We start from the raw sequence: 16829 nt of genomic DNA on the forward strand, positions 1-16829 counted from the left end.
TTTCTGTTCCCCATCCCTTGAATTGGCAAAAATCAAACTGACATCAATTTGATGTGAATGTGTGTGTCTATTTCTGTATTCTTTGTTCTATCCCATGGACCTATTTGTCTATACTTATTTTATTTGTTCAAAATTTTCTTGGACACTAGATTGTTTGCATTTTTATATGAATTTAGAATTATTGGTCAAATTCTACACAAAATCTGGTGGGATTTTAAATAAGATTTGCATTGAAACTACAGACATCTTTAAAATGCTATCTTCCTATCCATAAACATGGTATATTCTGCTGTGCCTGGCTGATTAGAAAACACTTGATAAACATGTATAGCTTTTTGCAAAACCAAGATGTAAAATACTTTTATAACCTTATCACAGATACTGTGAAAGTGTCTTATTAAAATTATCCATAAGGGAATCCATCAGAGTACAGACATGGACAGGTAGGCATCAGCTAATAATTATAGCAAAATTTCATTTTGTCCACTTTGCTAACATTGTTTACTGTGTGTTCAAACTTTGTTATATTTTCTGTCCAGTTCAAGAGACATAACTTCTTTTTGGAGGGTTTTCAGTGACCGTAGTACAAAACAGATGTTTAAAAAAATAAATCCAGATAAATCTTCTGCCACTTTTGCTTCATCACCAAGACATTCATTGGGTAACATCAATGATTTTTCATTAATATCATCAGCTCCAAGATGATTTTACAGCTTTAAAAAAATTTACTAAGTAAGATAACTTGTCTTCCCACCAAGCAGCACACTCTTCCCTAGACAATAGTGTGGCATCATAATAGACACCATTAGCTATATTTTATATTTTCTTTAGAAAATCAAACACTTATTTAGGGAACCATACTGGGGATATCTTGGAATTTTATTGGGCCCTCCATTAATTCCAGTTAGAAACCAGGGCCTGGCACAGGGCTTGGCACATTGTACCTGCTGAATAAACATTTATTTAATAAATCAATGAAAGTGGTCACAGCAAAAATTCCAGAGGAAATTATAATAAACAAAGTTTATTGATTAATCCAGAAACAGAACCATTTAAAAAAAAAGTACAAATCACATTATTGCTGTCATTCGATGAAACGAGGCACGCCTGCGTGGCGGCTCTGTCTAACCAGCGCAGCTCTTACAGCGCTGAAGGCCATTCTCGTTGCAAGCCGTGCACTTCAGGGCCTTGAAAGAGTCTGTAAAGCAGTTTCGAAACACTGACATCTTGCTCCCGTGGCAGACGGCGCATGGAAGGAAGCCGAAGCCGCCACAGGAGGGACACTCATGTGGATGCTGTACCCTCTGTATAGGTGGCAGGGGGACAAGAGAGGGTAGAAAATGTGTTAGCTTGACGGCTCACTCAGCCCTCCCATCTCTCTGTCCTGGGGATGGTCACACAACGGTACTGGCACACCGGACTTGAAATCACCTACCATGAGTGTGCGATACAGCCAAGGGAAAGGCTAGCTGAAGTTCCCTTTCTTATCTCATTGGTGGCCATCAAAAGCATGAGCCCGGTTTGGAAAGGCTGGTATATTAGGGTAAAGGGCATATACTTCAAGAAATCCATCTTCTGAAAACCCACATTTGGGAGCCAAACAATTCAGGAGACTTGATTTGTATTAAAGGAAAAATACTGTAACTCTCCCCTTAGCTTCTCTTCATAGTTTTGTGTCTTTGTTTACAGCATAAGATCACTAATAGTGAGTCTGGAAAATCAGAAAACAGAAAGCTGGAGTGTGGAGGGGCCACTGTCAATGGAAGATTCATCATCATATCACACATGTGAATAACGCTTTGTTTTTTAAAAGAGCAATTTCAAATGCATTACTATGTAGAATCTTCCCTCATCCTACTCTGCACACATACCAACACCTTCTTCTGTAAAGCAGCTAACTCAAGCATCATTGTCCTCATTTTATATTTAAAGAAACACTCATAGACATCTTAAGACATTTATCCAAGTCTGTAAAACTTCCCATAAAAGCTATCAGCCTTTCTACCTCATGTAAACATAAATTACCCATTATAGTATAATGAAATTAACTAAAAAGTATGTTAAGGATATTTTGAAAAGTATCCATACACATTTCTATTTAATTTTTTGAGCATGTGACCTTTGATGGAGTCCACCCAAACCATCTGCTGGGGGGAAATTAGGAGCCATTACGGAATGAATACAAAGAGAATATGAATTAATATCGAGTTTTTGACTTGCAAAATAGGAATTTGCAGTAATGTTTGCAGTCCTGTCTGTGACAAGAATAATTGCTAAAATAAGTTTGAGAAATGTAGCTACGTGCACACACACACAAACATATACACACACAAGCACACTCAAACGTATCTTTCATGCTTAGACATACGTACAACTTTTCTCTCGAGGTTCACAATCATACTTACTAAAGTCTTCAAAAAATCCAGCTGAAAAGGAAACTGATTAACCAGTTTTAACCCACCATTTCCCCAGCAAGAAACTTTTCCCCAGGAAACAACTATAATTTTATCGTAATTAGTACCCTGTATGATTGCCTTATAATTTATATATTCCCAGACCACTTTTCAGATATGTATATTCTGTATGTAGCAAGATTCACTTACAATTACAGTTTGACTTAGTTGTTATATCAAGAGTGCAAAATCCATGTCACAACTCATTTTGAGTGGCACAGAATTACTTTGATGGAAAGTAGTGGCTGCCAATCTGAATGACACAAAGAACATTGTCACGTTTGTTGATTCAAAGCTCTTCCAAAAAGTTAGATCTAGGTCATATGTAGCAATTTAGTTTCTCTGTAGATGGGTTTTTTTGTCATTTCTTTGTACAAGAACTTGACCCAAAAATGATGTACTGGGCTTAACAATTTTGCATTATATCAAAATGTCTGTAGGAAAAATAACTTTGGGTAAAAACAATAAAAGCAATAGAAAAAGTATAGTCTAAAAGCAAAATATAAGAGATTTAATAAGTAATGGTATTCTTATCAAATTTTAGAAAGAATATGATAAGGCAGATATATACCCTTGACATGCATCAGAGCCATGCCAGAGGTTATGTTCCAAATATTTAATGATTTGTACAAAAAGAATACCAACTAGTCAGAACAGATGCTGGGCTGCTTAAGGCCTGGAAAAAGGACTTACAGTGAAGTCCAGGACTTCAGTCATCAGTGCTGGATTATAAATAGACCTGGGTACCAAGCAGAGTGTAATTGTCAAATTCTGCAATTAAAAAAATGAGTTGCCCGGTTAATTTGAGTTTCAGATAGATCACAGATAAATTTTTATATAAGTATGTACCAAGTATTTCATGAGACATGCTTACACTAAAAAGATTACTCATGATTTACCTGAAGTTTAAATGTAAGTGGGCATCCTATATTTTATCTGGCAACCCTTATAGGGGAGTTGCAGTCAGGGAAGAGGAGAGATGCTTGAGAGTCTTGGGGTAGCAACTATTTACCAACCAGTATAAATCATTTCAGTATCTTTACACCCAGTATAATGTTTCAATGTTTTCAAATTCTTGAATAGCATATGTTCTCCATAAACATATTTGCAATGGCAAACAAAGAACAACAAAGCCAGAATGAATGTGAGGGCTAAGGAAGCTTCCTACACTCACTGCCTCGCTATGCCACTCACTCCAGACGCCAGGCCCTTAACCCAGGGAATTCCAAATGATGATGCAATGAAATTAAAAATTACTGAAGCCGAGCAGGACCCTACAGGGCCTTCCTGAGGACAGACTCCCCCATCCTCAGTGTGTCCTCCACCTCCTGTTTATAGAAAAGATTTAGACCCCTAGGCCTTCCCTGAATTCTAAAGAGCAAATTTAATCAGAGAAGTGAGAAAATGCAGAAACAAAGGAAAACAGTCAAGCAAGACAAAATAATAATACTTTAGCCATAAAATAAACTCAGGGACCTTTAGCTCCTCCTCAAGGGCTGTAGATAAAATCCTGAGCTGTATCATTGCGTTGTTTTGGCAGAGACTAAGACCCTCACCAGGTGGAAGAAGTTCACTGCATGCCGACCACCAGCACGTAGACCCTGGACTGGTTGGAACCAGAAGGTTAACTCCTGAAATACCACTCTATTACCTCACCACCAGCCAATCAGAAGAATGTCCATGAGCTGATCAGCCACCTTATGACCTTCTCTCTCACTTTGTCTTCAAAAACCGTCCCTGAAAGCCACAGGGGAGTTCAAGTCTTTTGAGCATAAGCTCCCCATTCTCCTTGCTCAGCACCCTGTAATAAATGCTATACTTTCCTTCGTCACAACCCAGTGTCAGCAGATTGGTGGGTGAGCGGAACCAAGTTTGGTTCAGTAACATTACTTTATATCATGGGCCTGCAATGTGACTTACAAAGATTACTTTCAAAGGGCCAAAATATCAAATGTTAAATCTGTCTGATGACTTTATCATTTCCTAGTAGCTTGCCCACAATTCAGAATAAATAAATTTCCTAAAATAAAGTTAATGTATAAATACTGAAAACAACATTGTCATTTTTAAAGGGAATCACAAATAGACCAAGGTCATCCTAAAATAGTGTCATCAGAATCTATGCAATGCTATGATGAGAACTGTCTTTTACTTAAAGGGTTGTAGAGACAATTTAATAAGTTAATTTGTGAACACTGCCTGGCACATATTGGCCACTCAAAAAGGTTAGTTTTTATTAGTCACTATTTCATTGACAAATCCTTACTTAGAGGGACTTTTATTGACTGCTGCCTCAAGCTAAATTGCTGTGGTCACATGACACAACTGTTTTCTACCATCCATATAGTCACTTTATTTAAACACTTCTATTCTTAGCCTTATGGTTTAAGGTCTTGCCACTGTAAGAGAGGGAGAGTAAGTGTGTTTCAATTCCCATGTGAATTCTGGTGTTTTGGAAAGATTCGGAGGCCACTTCCATTCTTAAGAGAAATTAGCTGTGTCAGCCATAAACCTGGGAGAAGAAAAAGATGGCTTACACAGCCTTACAGTCTATACCCAATTCTCACACCAACCTGATGTAGTAGAGACTACCTCATTTCACAAGTGATGCAATAAAGGCTCTTAATGAATAAAAGAAATGTTCAGGTCACCAGAGAATTTCAAATTTGGAAATTGGAGCAAAATCTATGTTCTTTCCTCTTTAACGGTAGTTTTCAACCTTTACTTACATCCATTTTTTCCCCAAATAATATATTACATGGGATTCCCCAAATGCAAAACAGTTAAAAGGATGAATGCTGTGACTGATGCAGAAGTCGGGGTGGGGGTGGAGTGGGTCTCGAGGGCACCCACCAAGGCTCCCCCAGTGCTCCACCAGCCTCCAGGAATCCTATTCCTGTTACATCATCCAGTACAACCTATTCTACTTGTTCTTCTAGTAACAGTAGATAACTCAGCCACTCCTAGCCATCTCCTTCAGAGCGTGCTTTTGTTATACTGGAACTCTGGTTCCAATTTAAAAGAGTTCCAACAAGGAGAAAGATCTGGCTTACGTGAGATGCTCCTTTGTCTTAAGTCTTATTGCTCAGTAGACAGTTTTGTCCTCAGTGCAAGATGGAAAAAGAGCTAGGAAATTCCCCAAACCTGGACAGTGTTCTAGGTTGGAGGAAGGAATAATAACTGAAGTTAACGATAACCATTATTAGTAGCAACAAAACAGATTTCCACTTTCAGTGAAGAGGGTGACTACAGAAACTGTGACCTTCAACAATTTAGAAATCTAGGGTAGAGGGGTAAGTTATATCTCAGTGGAAGAGATCCTGGGTTCAACCCCCAGTACATCCATTAAAAGTAAATAAATAAATAAAATGAATTACCTCCCCTCCCCTCAAAAACTTAAAATAAAAAAAAAAAAGAAATCTAGGGTAGCTATTCAGTGTCCTGGTGTCCAGTAAAGCCAGAACCCATGCGGACTTGGTTGAAAATAGCACCCTAGAAAGTACTGAATCTATGGAATGTCCCTCGTCTGAAGAGTGGTTTGGGCAGAGGCAGTCCTTTTGGGGTGGAGTTCAAGAAAAAAGGAGTAAGAAAGCATCCTCTTTTACCTGTTTCTGTTCATATATGTTTGGTGAAGCACTTTTTTGTCTGTTTATTTTATTGACTTTATTGAGGTAGATTGCAAGGGACTTTTAAAAAATAAATATATAGTGGGTTTATTCCAAAAATATATCCACATTACCAGGCACTGTGCGAGGCATAGAAGATATAGCAGTACACCAGAGACTTCCTTGTTCTCTTTATTTCCTCTCAGCTAAAAATAAAGATTTATTACTGAAATAATGACTAACAATCATATTAAGTGGCTACTATGTACCAGGCAATGCTTTATTCACTTTACATGAGTTAACTCATCAAATCTTCTCAACAACTCTTCAAGTGCAAAGCAGACCTCATAGCATTGTAGAGATTCTGACGACATTATTTTAGGATGGCCTTGGTCTGTTTGTGGGTCCCTTTAAAAATGACAATGTTGCTTTTAGTATTTATATATTAATTTTATTTTAGAAAACTGATTTGTGATCTTTGGAAAGGCCACTCCATACTGCAGTCATTGAAATGAAGCACACAAGAATTCCTGTGTCTCTAATGGAGGATCAAGGGGATGAGGGAACAAGGGTGGAGTTCATGAATTACTGTCCAATGGATTTCCTTTGTATCACAAATTCAAATGTCATCAATATAAAGAGTTTTTGCTGTTATCTACCATAGAACGAGGATGCTAAGATCAAGAGTCTTCAGAGTCTTCTTCAAGATCAAGAAATGATTGCACTTCTTATTTTTAACCGCAGATCATCCAATCTTACTTTAGAAGAGCTACAAAGTCTCTTAAGTATTCTGCCAAACAGGAAGCAACGTATCTGAGTCTCTGTGACCATAAACCCCATCGTCTAGATTGTCTGTGAGGCAGACCTACTTGGTGGAGCAGATTGTCAAAGACTACACACTTGGCATATAATCCCACCTCTGGAAGATTCACCTCTATGTATTTTGTTTTAAACTGTATTCAACAATTTAATTCAGCAAATTCTCATTAAGTGCCTAATAAACACCTCTCTGTCTGACCAAGCTGTTAATAAGCACTGTTTCCTGATAATTAGGATTTCTAGCATCCTCAATTCATAGAGTTGGGAAAGAAGCCCCTGAACAAAATGCTGACCCAGAGGAAATGTGTTGCTTATATTCCTAAGTGTGTGTAAGTCTGATGGATGAGTCTGAGTACTGACCCAGCGGGAATACTGCCACAATCTTACTTAAAAAGATGTTCCAATTTCAGAGAGAGGCAGCATGGCCTGATTTCCCAGGTGAGTAGGTGGTACTCTGCTGCTGTAGTCTCTGAACGTGCCGTGGCCACACACCCCACGGAGAAGGAACATCACCTTCAGTGGTGCTCTCTAGGGAGGGTCAGGACAGTCTCTGATAGCTCCAGTGCCCTGCTCAGACAGCCAGAGCCATGGCCAGCATCCTCAGCGTGAAGCTGGAAATCTTACCCCTGTTCTTCATGAAAAACAAATCAGACTTTAAAAGAAAAAAATTACAGAAACTGGACACTATGTTGGTAACCTCACTAGCAATGACAACAAAATGTTTGCTTATGTTTTAAAAAAATAGCAAATCCAAAGCTTACTTAGAGTTTCTCTACCATCTGAGATCTTTAATCCAGTACCTGCCAATACATTTCTAATATATCTCAGGGTGCGTCTGGTCTCTGTGTGGGCATCAGCAGGATCAGCTGCCATCTTGGTTATTGTCTGGGGGGAATCTTTAGACACCTCTTCGCTTTTGCTCTTTAGCTTGCTTAGTAATGTGAATAAATACATAAATAAATAAAATTTACCCCCAAATGGTGTTTTTATTCACTCTTTTCATTCAAGCATTCTCTTGCATAAAATAATTCCTTTTCTCTTCTTTTTCATCAAGTAACTGCTTTGCCTTCTCAAAAAAAAAAAAAAAAAACACATGGGATGAAAGAAGATTCATTCATCTACTCACTCCACGAATGTTTATTAGGTGCCCATGATTTCCCAGTTCCTATCCTAGGCTCTAGAGGTGAAGAACAGAACAAAACAGACGAGAATCTGGGTCCACATGGAGCTCATACTTTATTGGGAGGATCCCTGGCAAACTGCTTCAGGAGCAGAATCCCCACCGGTGCAGCTAGCCTTGTTGCACCCAAGTCTCATACCAGCTACTGCCATATTTCACCAGCTTCTGCTGCCTCCTGATGTTGAGGCCACTGACAATCTTCATCAGTGAGCCAGGCCCACTCAGCTTCCCAGAGCAGCTTTCACTTGTGTGGGATGTGTAGTAGAATTCTTGGGCCAGAGAACTTGAAATGATTTGCTGATACCATGTCTGATAACTTAATTGTAACTGCTAAGCCTCTTCCCTCTCCATTATAACTGCTGAAAACTGGGGCTTGAATTACAAAGACCAGGGCAGTTAAAGTCTAGGAGGCAGCACCCAAGTAACAGCAAATTAGATTTTGGTAGGAGCTGTCTGGTTTCTCTCTGAAGTTATTGTCAATTTACCCATCTTCCATGATGCCACTACTAGTATAAGAGCCAAGTGTTAAAATCCAGTTTGTTCCCTGGTCCTAGTACTCTCTCTACCTCCCAGTAAACACCTCACCTGGGTCTTGGTTTCTGCCACGTATGATCAAATTTCCCAGATACCTACATCAGTTAATTTGAGAGTGACAGCAGCATAGATTCGTGGTTAAGATCATGGAGTAGACTGACTAGAACCATGAATCAAACACTCTCTGTAAGGTCTTGAGCAAATGAATTAATTCTCTGCCTCCATTCCCTTATCGGTAAAGCAAGAGTAATAACAGAACACATCTTGGAGAATTATTGCAAGGTTTCAATAACTTAATACATACAATGCCAAGAATATTACTTTTCATTTAGTAAAGACTCCAGTGTTTCCTGCCTCAGGAATACTTAACCCTGCTTCATTGCCAAAAGCCAAGAATGAGTTTTGGATCTGAATCTTGTCTTTTCCACTTTCTTGGTTCTTCCAACTGCTTCTCCAGGGCTAATACCTTTGCCTGGGTTGACTTGCTTTAAACCCCAGCACCCTCACAGGCAGAGTAGGGCTTTTTTGGACGGCTGCAAATTCTCTAGTTTTGTTGTATGGGCAAAGCAGTCCAACAGAGTTATAGCACCTTCCAATTCCTACTAATGGTAGAAGCCAGTATCATACCATTCTTTTCAACATTAAGAACAGTCTTAAATGTTTGTGGCTTATTTATGTCATCTGTAGAATTGAGACAGACTTAATGAAGAGAATATAATCTCCTTTCCAAAACTCTTTGAGATGAGGAAAAGAGAGAGGTTATGTTAATATATAGCATGGTGGTGTTAATCAAGTTGCAGAATTGAGGAATTATAGATTCAAAAATAAAGTCCATGTATAGCTAAATCAGTCATCAATCTTTAAAAAGAAGAGTAATGAGGGACATTCACTGTATAAGACTCTAAAAGATACTATTAAACCATAGAAATAAAAACAGTATGATACCAGGTACAACACAAAACAAATACATTGATGGAATGATTAGAAAGCTAAAAGACCCAAGTAGATATGGAGATTTCCTATAATATGAAATTGGAAATAACAAGCAATAGGAAATAATAGATTATTTAATTGATGATGTTGAAGCTAATTCACCGTACATAAGATAATAGAAATGGATTCTACATGAACAAAAGAACCAGATGTGAAAATTATAAACTTAATAGAAGAAAATGTAGTATAATATCTCTGTGACCTTAAGACAGAAGGATACTTCATAAATAAAACTCAGAAGCACAAAGCATAAGGAAAAGTGGTGGATTTGATTATATCAGAGGATTTCTGTTGGATGAAGGACACCATGAAAGAAACTGAAGAGAGAGAAGGAAATACTGACAATGGCTAAAATCAACAAAAAGTTAATACCCAGAGTATAGAAGGATCTTCTAAAAATCATCATCAACAACAACAAAAAGACAATTCCAAGGCGTTTAATGGGCAAGGATGAGAATACACATCTTAAAGAAGAAGAAATGTGAAAATTTAAAAAGCATACACTGAAATGCCCAAACCCAATGGTAATCAGAAAAACATAAAATGATAAGGCAATGTACCTCTATACCTTCTACCCTGGCAGAAATTAGAGAACAATGTAAAATATTGTCAAGAATGTGGGAACACATGACATCCCTTTCTCTTCAGGAGGGAGTGTTCATAACCGTACAACTATAATGGAGAGCCATCTGGCACTACCTGAAGAGCTCAGGAGGTACATAAGCTGTTATCCAGCAATTTCTACTCTCAGAGAAATCCACAAAGGAACATGTTCAAGGCTGTTCCTTACAGCATTGTTTGTTTGAGAGAGGAATTGGAAGGCATCTGGGGAAGGTGGGTAGATAAAAAATAGTGGGTGGGCTTCACGGAGCTGCTCTGTCCAAAACAGGAGCCATTAGCCAGACATGGTTATTTGAATTTAAATTTAAATCAAGTAAAATTAAACAAAATTAAAAATTCAGTTCTTCAGTCACATTAGCCACACTTTAAGTGCTCAATAGCCACATGCAGCCAGTGACTACTATTTTGGTTAGGACAGATATAAAACATTTCCACCATCAAAGAAAGTTCTATTCAACAGCGCCATCATAGAGAAGTATGCAGCAGATACAAGAAATGGATTCAATGTTCACATAGCAACATAGATGGCTCTTAAACACAAGTGCCTAGAGAAAATAGTTTGAAACACCATTAGGTATATTGTGTAACATTATTTGTATAAATATATAAAAATGTGCAGAGAATAGAATACATATGAACCAAGTTAAATGACTTAAAAAGATACATATTAACCCAAATTGATAGCTTCATGGAGTTGGAGTAAAGGGACAAAAGTACAGGGACCCCATCTATACAGATGTTATTGCCAAAAGGAGTTTTAGGTTATCAAGTACACACTCTCATTGTGTTTGTCCTTCTGGGCAAGACTACAATATGAATAAAACATGATTCCTAAAACCAAGGAGCATAGAGTTCATTTGGGGCATAAACCAAATGTCCAAAGGAAAGTAATACAAAAATTAAAAGACTTTGATAAGCACCCAAGAAAAAGAGAGATACAGGAATTCAAAGTTGGGAGCGATCAGGAATAATGTGGGGAAGAGGTGTTACTACAGGTGGGCCCTGAAGCTGGTAGGAGGAAATGAGGAACTGGAACAGGGGCAGGCTAGGCAGACAGAGCAGCTTGCACAAAGGAAGGGCAGGAATAAACCACAGAGTGGAAGGAGTGGGAGAGAATCAGAAACAAGGTCAGCAAAGGAAACTGGACCAAAAAGAGCTGGTCGTGGCACACAGACACCACATAACCACCTTGCGTAGTTCACCGGGGAACATCTTGGTTCATGTTTGTTGTCCCAGAATAATTATCCATGCACCCTTTTCACCCTCAAGGTGTCCTAGTTCAGACTATAAAATATATATATTTTATCCTACACATAGAGAGAAATAGGCTGATAAAATAGTTGAGCAGAGAGGTATTAAGGGCTTCCTCATTGCATTCTGATTTGACATATGCTATATTTAAATAAGTATTTCTCAGATGTTGTCATTATAAGTATAGGAACAAAATTAAAAGGTGCACCTTGGGAGAAATCAATTTTTCTGTAATCTTCAGAAATAATGAGTTGGGCCATGGGGAAAATGAAATAATTTAAATGAAAATTTGTGTATGTGCTTCAAGACAATGGCCTGACTTGAAGTACCTCATCAGCATCTCTGTTACAGAGAATTGGGCTCTGATAAAGCTGCCTGGAGTTCCCACCTAATACTACGAGGTTGTTACACACTAGCACTAAAGCCACTGGAGCTGGAGCAAACCTACTGGCAGGTGATAGCAAATTAAAGCTGCTACACGTATCTTGTTACATATTTCTAAGAACACGCATGGAAAAATTCAATTAGGGAAACTCAATTATCATCAGAATGTGTTGAACATTTTGATTACTAAAAATAAGTTGCTAAAAGCACAATTACCTCAATTTTGGTTAAGAGGTCTTGCAGTTCTCCTGATTCATTCATTGACAAAATTTTCTCAGCACCCTATTAACAAGAGAGGGTAGGGGAGAAAGAAAATCCATTTCGTTAGTATCTGGGAAAACAAAGTTCTAGCCAAGAAAGTTTAACCCACAAAATACTGAACAGGATTTTTCCCTTCAGATCTAAGTAAACTTTGAACCAGGAGGTCAAAGAGGAGATGACATTGCTTTCTTTCGAATATTCTCCCATCTAGTAAGGCTAACTGTGGTCAAGAGGACGGCTGCCAGCAGGAGGTGAGCTGGGAAGCCCATAGCTGTCAGATGAGATGGAAGGTTCCAGCACACCCTTCAGACTTTTTCAGGGAGCCTAAGCCAGCCACCGGGGAAAGGAAGCCTCTGAGCAAATTCCCAGCCGGGGCTGCTTCCCCACTATTCCAAGAAACCCTGGACATGCTGTAAAGATAACAGCTGCTAATAATAATCATAATAATACTAATACCCATTCACAGTAATTAAACAGGTATTGTGAGCTAGGCACCCAACCTCATCTAATTTGATGTTGTGGACTCTTAAAGGTAGAACTTGAGCCTCAGTGAGGTTAAGTAACAATTCCAAGGTGGTCACCCAGAGAGAAAGCAGAGTGGGTATGTGAACCCAGGCAGGGACTTACTCCAGAGCCAGTGTTTTCAACTTTTAAAACTTTACTGTGGAAATGAGAACGGGGACAATGTATGTGCTTTCCAACGCTCATCGTGTTTCTTTCAACTACCCCACTTTTCTTTCCTTTCCAGCCTCTTCTTATATCCCCCCACTCTACTTCCCAACATGCAAGTGTAAAAGGGGAAGAAGGAAGAAGTTACTTCCAGTCAGAGGCGGAGATCACCTGTGTCTTTCTCACATCATATCCCCGGCACAGAATAGGTGCTCAACTAATCAACAAGACAGGGAGAAACATCATCACACAAAACATACATTTTGGGTTCCAATTTGTGCTGGGAAGGGTGGAAATAAAATTTTATTTTATTAAAAAAATAAAATGTCCTGAGCATTAGGAGGTTACAATGTATTTTTTTCTAAGCACACAACCAAGGAATCCACAATGTAGAATGGGAAATAACTGCCAAATGAGTGGTGCAGGAAAAGGATGAGCCAGATCACAGCATGGAGAAAAAAAAAAGATGTGTTTATGGAGGGCAGAGAAGACTTTCTGAGGCTGGAGACATTTGTCCTGGAGCTTGAAGTTTGGGTGAGGTTGCTAAAGACAGGGTGGGCAATTCTGGTGGGATGTTCAGGAGCCTTTCGTTCTGGGTTTCATTGACTTCAGCTTATTTTATATAACACACATCATCTTAATCACCATTGAGGTCGTCAACTTGCTGTATTAAAAACAGTGATAGATGAATACACAGGGATACAGGGAACGTGTGTAGCCCAAACAGGCAGATTATATTCTTTTATTTGTCGGTGGCTTTGCCAGGAATATAGACACGACCCACTTAGAGTGATGAGAACAAAGCAAAGAAAACACAAAAACAAAACAAAACATTAAAACTTAAAACATAGTAATAATTGGCAATATTTTACTTTTGCTACATTCTACTTCTTTTAAGAGTTAGCTAAGCTAAAATGGGAAAAGCCTCTGGGGAATTTGGTACGTGAACTAAGCAGTAAGGAGAATATGTGACACATTTTTTTTCAATGAAAGAAAATGTACCCTGAGACTCCAAAGAATATGAACGTACCAGAGCAGCTATCACTCATCAGCTCCCCAGCAAACTTCTTATCTTAGCAGGTGCCTCGGTTCGCTGTTTAGAATACCACACATAGGCCAGGAAAGGACAGTCTCATTACCCTTCTTAAATACGTGAAATCTGCTCTGCCTCTGCCAGATCATTCCAGCACCATCACTACTGTGGGAGCAGATTCCATGTTTCAGAAGAAACTCAGGCTCTGCTCACATCAAGCAATGCGCCTAAAGGCAGGAGAATCACTTCCCTTGAAGACACGTGGGGGTCTAGTGCACAGCTGGTGTACCAAGCACTTAAGTGGGGGGGGGGGGACTCTGCTCTGTAACAGAGAAAACCTGGGAGCTGAGCATCTCCATCCTTCTCACTGCAGCTAGTTAACGTGGCTCCACCCACAGCTCCACCTGTAGCTGGTGAGAGGAGCCCTCTGGTCCCTGTGTCACATCTGGAGCAGTGACAGTAGCCAAAACCCCCTCCTTACACACAGCATTCCCCATCCCCACCCTCCACCTGAACTTGTCCTTGCTGAACCCAGGAGCAAGAACCTCTGGCGAGGACAAGGAAGTCAAATGACGTCCTCCTTACTCTTAAGCACCAGCAGCAGGATGGGGATCTCAGCCTAGTCGCAAGTTTTAGGGAAAAATTGGATTTCTCCCATCCTGAGACCTGGGATATTCACCAGCATAAGTCTCTACCTGACCTGTCTGCACTGCATTTACATATTCCAGAGATCTCATTCCCTATAGTTTTCCATCAAGAGCATTCCAATGATTATTTGGCCTATAATAAAACCCCTTGTGTCCACAAAAAAAAAGAGTGTATTTCCTTAAATATCAACATTCTTAGGAAACAATCTTTTCCTGATGATATTTGGCTAAGAATGTCACATGTTAAGTTTCTTACTATTTAAATATAATTCTGCATTCAATTCCATGCAAGTAGAAATTAACTAATCATTCTATTGTTTGTCATAGTTTACCAAGACTGCCCAGATACCTATGGAAATATTTCTAGTATACTTTTCAATTAATTTAGAATCTTTTCTTCTGAAAATTAATGCCATCCTGAAAATAATGATAATAGTGATGTGTTAAGTGGTTTACAGACATTGGCCCTTTTAATCATTAGTGCTAAGTAAGAAATATTACAGCAATTTTTTAAATGAAGAAACTAAAGTTTGGAGAAAGAAGCAAGATGGTGGAGTAGAAGGACACTTGTAGCTCACCCTCTCCCACAAATACACCAAAACTCACATCTACGGACCTACTCAGCCAATCAGAGCACCTGCCAAACTCCGACAGAACATCACCCTCTTCAAAAGACTAAGATGCCAAAAATCTGGTAGGAGAAAAGGAAAAAAGAAAGAAGAAAAAGCAAAACAGTGTGGGACGGTTCCCGCGGGGAGGGAGCGGCAAAGGAGGACTGGTGCTCGTTAGCTGGGTTCCCCCCCTCCAACAGAGAGGCCAGCGGGACGGAGGGGGAGCCTCTGAGGCTCAGATCTGCCCTGAGCACCCCTTGACTGTTAGAACTGAGTTAAATGGGCAAAAAGGGTCCCTATGACACCCAGCCCGAGACGCAAGCCGGCAGCTGGGGCCAAGACAGGCCGCTGGAGCAGGGCGGGGGATGGGGGCGGCTGCACTGAGGCGGCCCTGGGGGACTGCAGGGGGCTGTGCGCCATGGCTGGGAGGGGATACGGAGCAGAACAACCTCGGTCCCCCATAAGTTGCGAAAAAAGCAAAGCAACGCGGCTGGTGTGCCCTAAGGGGAGGGGTGCCGTAGCCTTTGTCTCCTCAGACCTGTGCCACCATTACTGGCACTTCTCCTGAGAAGAGAGGCGGGGTGCAGCCACAGCGGCCATCTCCTCCTGTGCGCAGCGCCGGGGCGGGGGCGGGGCCGAGACCTGATCCGCACCTGGGGGCTCCGCAACCTCCTGGGCAGGACTGAGGCTTGTTTACAGCCCAAGGCAGATAGGAGCTTTCTGCCCTGGCACCTCAGAGAACTTGTGCCGCCAAGACAAACAAGGAGCTGAGATTTGGCAAGGAGCAGAGGCGGGGCCGTTCCACGGTCTTCCCCGAGCCCGCCTTCGGAACGCTGACCCGAGGCGGAGCGGGCAGCTGCACAGAGCAGCGGAGCGACCGGCGCTGGGAGAGGATAGGCGGCCACCCCACTTCCTGGCAGGAACACAGCTCCTGACCATGGTGCTGGGAGGGGGCGTGATCCACCCACTTGCCTCACCCAAGTGCAGCATCTGACTGCGGCATCGGGAGGGGGAGTGACCCGCCCACCCACCAGGTAAGAGCTCAGCACCTTACCCAGTGTTGGGAGGGGGCACGATCTGCTAGCCGACAGCCTCTGGGGGCAGCGCAGACAAGGGCTCCAACAGAGGGCCTCTGGAAACAGCAAGCTGAGTTTGCAAAACAGGGTGAAGACACAAAGACCTCTTGATAAAATCATTAAGAGCACACCGTCTCCAGGAGAACTAGATAACTGATACTCCTTAAACCACAGTGCCAGAGAGATATGAGCAATATGAAGAAGCAGAGGAACCACTCCCAATCAAAAGATCAAGAGAAATCCCTTGAAAACATGATCAATGAAATAGACATTGATGGCCTACTAGATCAAGATTTCAAAAAAGGAGTGATCAAAGTACTGAAGGAACTAAAAGAAATAGTGTTTAAAGATATAAAATATGTCAAAAATGAAATAGAAGCTATAAAGAAGAACCAAGTAGAATTAGTAAACTCATTTGCTGAGATGAGAGCTGACCTAAAGGCTGTACAAAGCAGGCTAGATAATGCAGAGGAAGATTAAGTGACCTAGAAGACAGGACAACAAAAAGCACCCAATCAGAACAGCTGAGAGAAAAACAAATAAAAAAACAATGAAAACAATATAAGGGACCTATGGGATAATATAAAGCATGCCAATCTACGCATAATAGGAGTTCCAGAAGGGGAAGAAAGAACAAAGGGGATTGAAAAGGTATTTGAAGAAATCATGACTGAAAACTTCCCGAATCTAAA

At 40.5% G+C, this 16829-nt stretch overlaps 1 non-coding gene across 1 annotated transcript in view; it reads right to left on the reverse strand.

Annotated features, from left to right (window-relative positions):
• Nucleotides 1–906: 906 nt before the first annotated feature.
• The window catches only part of LOC105089317 (uncharacterized), a 290748-nt gene continuing 274825 nt past the window's right edge, over nt 907–16829 (reverse strand). Inside the window, exons 5-6 of the transcript XR_004131307.2 lie at nt 12057–12122; nt 907–1304 (exon numbers count right to left, since the gene is read on the reverse strand). This is a non-coding gene — a transcript (uncharacterized LOC105089317). The remainder of the gene's footprint in view (nt 1305–12056; nt 12123–16829) is intronic.

Source organism: Camelus dromedarius, chromosome 1 (assembly GCF_036321535.1).
Source record: "Camelus dromedarius isolate mCamDro1 chromosome 1, mCamDro1.pat, whole genome shotgun sequence".
Classification (NCBI taxonomy): Eukaryota; Metazoa; Chordata; class Mammalia; order Artiodactyla; family Camelidae; genus Camelus; species Camelus dromedarius.